The following is a 6,238-nucleotide window of genomic DNA, read 5'->3' on the forward strand; positions in this document are numbered from 1 at the left end:
CCACCCACATGTTGCTGACTCCTGACTTTGGCCTTGCCTGAAGCACTAATCCCTGTCATCGTAGGCATTTGGGGAGTGAACTAGTGCATGGAAGCTCGCTCTCGCTCGCTCTCTCTCTCTCTCTTTCTCCCCCCGCCCCCGTGTGCACGTGTGTGTGTGTGTGTGTCCCTGTGTGTCTCACAAATAACTAAGTAATAGAAATGTTCCTCATATAACACGGCATGCTATTACGTGTATTATACATGCTTACAGACACACAGATCTGGTCAGGGCTCCTCAGGGCTACACTGGTGCCGCTGGAGCAGCAAGGCAGAAGGAGAAAATGCCCTCTGCTAGCCACTTGCTTTATAGGAGCCTGCTCATGGCATACGGTTATATTCCAGGTGTTCAGAGAGGATAAGTCAACATACAGCACGGCATGGAGGAGAAAGGGGGAGGTTGTGAAAAACAGGTGACGTCAGCTCCTTGGTTGATTTCGCCCACCCTTTGGAACTGTCGCAGCATATATACGAGCGTATTTCAGCTGTGCCTTCTGAAGCGTACGCCAGCCCAGCAGCTTATAGTAGTTACTGAAAATCTTACAGAAAATGTTCCTTGTATTTCCTGGTTGACCCCAATGTCATGCTTTGATGTACTTAGCATTCTTTCCTATGCTGTTCTTGCATCTTGTTTAAGGCTGCATTTTTTTTTTCTTTTTGTATCTGATATCTCAGTTGTTTTTATCCTAGGAGTTTGCTGTTTACTGTTTCCAAGCGTATTCATTTTAAAAGAATCTCTGTCATCCTAACTTTTGTCTCGTATTCTTTTATATCCTGTGCCTACTTTGCTGTTAGCTTTTCATCCTTATTTTCTCAGAGTTGACTTTACAAAACGGTCCAGTGATTTTCACAGATCTGAAAGCTTTTAATATTTTCAGTTAAAATTCAGAAATGGATATAGACACACCTGTTTTTATTGGTTACGTCAAGTTTAAAATAGGTGACCTATGTTTAAAGTTGTGTATAATAGGTATTATAAGTTGGCTTTTCAAAGTAGATCATACAGATTAGTGCTCAGAACTAAGTAGAGTTTTTGTTCTGAAAATATTACTTGCCATCTTTCCTTTTTACATACGATTATTAGAACAGTGATTTTTTTGTATAACTAAAGGATTTTCTGGTGTTTCATTTGCTGAATAAATGAAGAGAAAGCCACCCTGTGCTATCCCATAGAAGGGCTTAAGGATTCTGAACCCTGAAGGTTAATGAACAATTAAAGTGAATTAAGGTTATTTTACTGTTAAGGGGGAGAAGATAGGAAAAAAAATGGCTTGACCAATAAGGATTCTTCTAGAGGTGAATTTTAACAGTTGAATAAATTTGTCTTGATTAAAGAAGGAAATAAGAACTTGGAGAGGAAATTTAAGTGTTACTTTAGTGTTATTGAGAAATAGTAGCTAGTGGTGCTGAGGAACCTAAGGGCGACTTGTCACCCACTTGAGAGAAGTTTCTTTATTAAATGTCACCTGAATATCCCAGAATGGCTGCTGTGTATGGAGAAATATGATTCCATCTCCCCTGGATGTGTGTATCTGGATCGGGCCATAGGGAATTTTATGTCTTGGTTTAGTGAAATAAGACTCTATACAGAGGCCAGGCAAATAGATTTCTTCTTGCCCGCCAGTTCTGATTAGTGAAGGCGCCCTGTAGCTTTGTTGAGAAGATTTCATCCGAGCTCAGCAGGAAAGTGCCGTGATTGATTAGCAATGTCTTCCAGGGATACAGGAAGGGGGAGTGGTAGCTCATATTCCAAGTCTCCGCATTCCCCTCTAGGCACATGAACATCTTCCTGGTGGTCGAAGAGGGGGATTTTGTCTCACTGGCCTGCAGAATGAATACCAAGATGACTTAGTTTCGTGTTACTGTCAAGCAAGAGAGAACAGTCCAGGCCTAGGCTCTTGGGAGTGCCATTAAGGTTCGGTTGAGGATACCTACCAGCTTTTTAACCAAATCCCCTTTCAACCTGGTGATTTAATTGTAGGAAATCCTTCCTGCAGTTTTGTGTAGGGGCTACTGTTTGCGTGAGGTTTAATCAGTTCGTGCTGTTGGATGCTGCAGAGCACACTCTCAAACACACAAGGGAGATGGGGAGACTGGTTCCATTCATTTCGGGGAAAGGCAAATCAGAATGGGGAGAGATGGTTGTGGAAGTGGTGTTCTCCTTTTTCAATCTGCACTGGGCCCCAGGTGGAAGGGCTTGGCACTATGCTGCTGTATCCTTCATGCCTCTCTCTCAGCAGATGCTTCATCAGGGAGCAGAGCCAGGAGCGGGAGGAAGACGTAGGAACCTGCTGTTGGAGAATGCATGGAGGGACAGTGATGTTTCCCTAACTGGCTCCATTCATCATAATGAAACATGTTAGTAGATAGGAAAAAAATTAAAACTGAAAATATGTAATAAAAATTAGTTACATAGTGATTTTTTTTTGTGTCCATCCTTGTTGTCTGTGCACAGCCTGGCTGTCTGGCCTCATGAAAAGCATCAGGGGTGGGTAGGAGTGACAGCCTGCCGTGGGAATGCAGCCAGTTGAGAGTGGAATCAAGACACTGGCTTCTTAAAATGTTTATTTATTTATTTTCATCTACTTGAAAGGCAGAGTGATAGAGAAAGAGACAGAGAGACCAGGTCTGGGTCAGGCTGAGGCTAGGAGCCTGGAACTCCATCTAGGTCTCCCACGAGGGTGGCAGGGACCCAAGCAGTTGAGTCATTGTGTGTCACCTCCAAGGAAGCATTGACAGGCTGCAGTATCAAAAGCAGAAGATCCAGGACTCAAACTGCCCCACTATCCCACAATGCCCACTCAACGCCACCATCTTTGAAGTAGCCTCTGACAGTCGGCATCCTCTCACCTGTTTGAGCCTGGGTTTCTTTGTCTTCAAGGTGGATCAGCCCACAGACACCTGAGACACTCAGTAGGCTCATTCACTGGTACCTATCCTGAGTCCCATTTGAAGATGGGAGCATTGTGTCTTAGGTCAAGATCCACAGGTCGTTGGATCAGAGAGTGGGATTTGAACTTGGGAACTCATCCCAGTAACAGTCCTTCATGGTGTGCTGCTGTATAGAGTACTGGGTTCTGAATCTAAAACTGGGGCTGTTTCTAGCTTCATCACACACTATCTGTGAGAACTTTACCAGCCCCCAAATCCCCTTGTCCTCTGGTCTCTGTATCTCAGAAAGCTTCAAGATTCTGTAAAGTGCTTCTGGGATTTTTGGTGACACATGAGCTGTGAGCGCAGCTCTCCGAGCAGGAGGAGCCACACGACTCTGTGGTTGCACTGTAAGCAAGTGCAGGAGAAGGTCATGGAGGACATGGGGAACAGGTCACGGAGGACACGGGGAACAGGTCACAGAGGGCATGGGGAACAGGTCACAGAGGGCACGGGGAACAGGTCACGGAGGACATGGAGGACAGGTCACGGAGAGGGTGGAGAACAGGTCACAGAGGGCGTGGAGGGTGGGTCACAGAGGACACGGGGAACAGGTCACAGAGGACACAGGGAGTAGGTCACAGAGGGCACGGGGAGTAGGTCACAGAGGGCACGGGGAGTAGGTCACGGAGGGCGTGGAGAACAGGTCCCGGAGGACAGAGAGAATGGGTCACGGAGAACACGGGGAACAGGTCACAGAGGGCACGGGGAGTGAGTAGGTCACAGAGGGCACGGAGAACAGGTCACGGAGGACATGGAGGACAGGTCATGGAGAGGGTGGAGAACAGGTCACAGAGGGCGTGGAGGGTGGGTCACAGAGGACACGGGGAACAGGTCACAGAGGACACAGGGAGTAGGTCACAGAGGGCACGGGGAGTAGGTCACAGAGGGCACGGGGAGTAGGTCACGGAAAGGGTGGAGAACAGGTCATGGAGGGCGTGGAGAACAGGTCCCGGAGGACAGGGAGAATGGGTCACGGAGGACACGGGGAACAGGTCACGGAGGACACGGAGAACAGGTCACGGAGGGCGTGGAGAACTCCTCAACCTGTGAGCAAAACTCATCCACGTCCAGTGATTGTAGATGAAGCTGTGTAGAGTCTATTCAGAGTCTGAGTCCATAAATATTATTTATGGAAAATCTATGTGCAAATCACTGTTTCAGTTTCCCTGTGATGAAAGGTGCTTTTACATCCATTCTTCTATCCCGAAGGAACTTAAAATTCTATTGAGAACAGCATTTTTCAGTCTGGACAATTTAAAAAAAAAAAACTAGATGTTAAGAGCATTTATATTACTCATCACTTTTTCTCAGTTGGAATATTCTGCAAATGCTTTATCTGTGTTGTGAACTTACTTATTTCTCGAGGACTACACACTATGTAGCAATGATCCTGCTTGCTCTCATTCCCCACAATACCAATGCAGAAGGACCCTGTGGTGCCCCAGGGTCTCTTTAAAAGGTTTGTTTGGGGTCAGGATGGGAATGCTGAGTCTTTCTAGGGATGGTTTCTGAGAAGCGAGTTTGTGATGAGGAGTGTGAGTTACTGTCACCCTCCTGAAAAGCCGAGGTTGGACTGGGGTGACCCAATCTGGAGCAAGGTGAAAATGGGAGCCCATGGTGTGCCGTGTTGTGAACGTGGTTTAGACCCTATGAACCCCACGTGGAAGCTGACTGCATTATGGCCATGTTAGAGGTGAGGCCTGTAACAGGTGATTGGTCAGTGAGAGAGATGAATAACCATCCTCGCAGAAGGGAGTTCTTACTGTCCACGGACCGAGTTAGTCACCACAAGAGCAGGCTGTTGTCAGACTCATTTGTCCCTTGTGGCTTTCTCACTTTGACACCACATGCTTCTTGGCCCTGCCGTCCTCTGCCATGTCCTAATCCAACAGGTGCCTCGCCGACTTCTCCCCACAAAATAAGCAGATGCCAGCATCATGCTGTTGGACCCCCTGACCGGCACATCCATGAGCTAAAATAAACTTCTTTTCTTTGTCAGTCTTCTAGACTTAGGAGTTCAGTGATAGCCACAGAGAGCTGACGAGGACATAATGGAATGAGGGTATGAATGTATGTTTTGACGTGGCAGCGTCACAGTAGCAGAGGCAGTGTACAAGCGGCAAGAACGAGGGGTTCACAGGTACGTCTGCTGTAGAGAGCACCATCTGGGCGCCTCTGGATTCATGTGGCCACGTAGAAGCAGTCTGAAGGTCACAAGGACACATGCAGGAGAACAGCAAGTAGCACTTACTGTCTCTGTTTTTCCCTTCCACTAACACATGCCTTGGGAGGGACTCATTCATCGCTTGTGTCAGTGTATATGATTAAGAGATCATTTTTTTAAAATAGGGATGTAAACATTTTCTTTCCAATTTTCATCTTATTTGAAAAGCAGAGAGAGATCGTCCACCTACTGGTCCATTTCTCCAGTACCTGCAACAGGCAGGGTTGGGCCAGGGTGAGATCAAGAGCCCAGAACTCTGTCCAGGACCCTCATGTGGAGGCAGCAATACAGCACCGTTCCCCTACCCCACTTTGTTTTCCTTTCTTCTTGTCACCCCACCGGTTGAAGCAAAACAACACAACATGTGGCCTCTTCACCCAAAAGTGGTGTTTTTGCTCTGCCCCTTCTTGACAGCTTCATGGGTCAGAAGCAGAAGACCCACTGAGTGCTCCTAAAGGGGGAAGGACCAGGTTCTGAAGGCATCCCTGCCACCTCCCAGGTATTCCCTAGCTGAAACCTGGATCAGAACCAGAGGAGCCAGGACTGCAACAGGTGCTCCAGTGTTGGATGAAGGCATCTGGAGAAGCCTCTGTACCACCACACTAAATCCCCACCCAATAAGACCATTTCTGTGGAGGAAAACATAAAAATGATAGCAGAACACACCGTAGGAAAAGGGACGCACATGGAGTGCCCCCTGCTCTTTCTGAGCACCCTCCAAGGACGTCTTGGCTGTGGAACGGCCCCTGGGCTGTCGGTTATCAGAATCTAGGCAGCTGTATGCCCTTCTCTCAGTCCCCACCGGTGCTGACTCACTAAATGAGTGCCATTTTCCTGAAGTCAGAATAGCAGGATTGTGATTCTGAGGGTTTTCTTTTTGTGCTGTGTGATGTGTGTATGGACAAAACCTTAAACAACTTTATTTTATTTGTTTGTTTTTTGTTTCCCCAGAAGCCCTTTACTTAAGGTATACAAACTCCATGCATTTCATGAGTACAACTTTAAGAACATAGTGATAGTGATTCTTCCCACCAAACCTCCC

The 6,238-nt window shown here is 47.0% G+C and overlaps 1 non-coding gene across 1 annotated transcript; it reads right to left on the minus strand.

The window, feature by feature from the left end:
* Positions 1-5,521: 5,521 nt before the first annotated feature.
* Positions 5,522-5,657, minus strand: LOC133751141 (small nucleolar RNA SNORA21). Its single transcript, XR_009864775.1, has one exon. It is a non-coding gene; the product is annotated as a small nucleolar RNA SNORA21 (small nucleolar RNA).
* Between the last annotated feature and the right edge of the window lie 581 nt (positions 5,658-6,238).

This window comes from Lepus europaeus, chromosome 21, assembly GCF_033115175.1.
Source record: "Lepus europaeus isolate LE1 chromosome 21, mLepTim1.pri, whole genome shotgun sequence".
NCBI classification, from domain to species: Eukaryota; Metazoa; Chordata; class Mammalia; order Lagomorpha; family Leporidae; genus Lepus; species Lepus europaeus.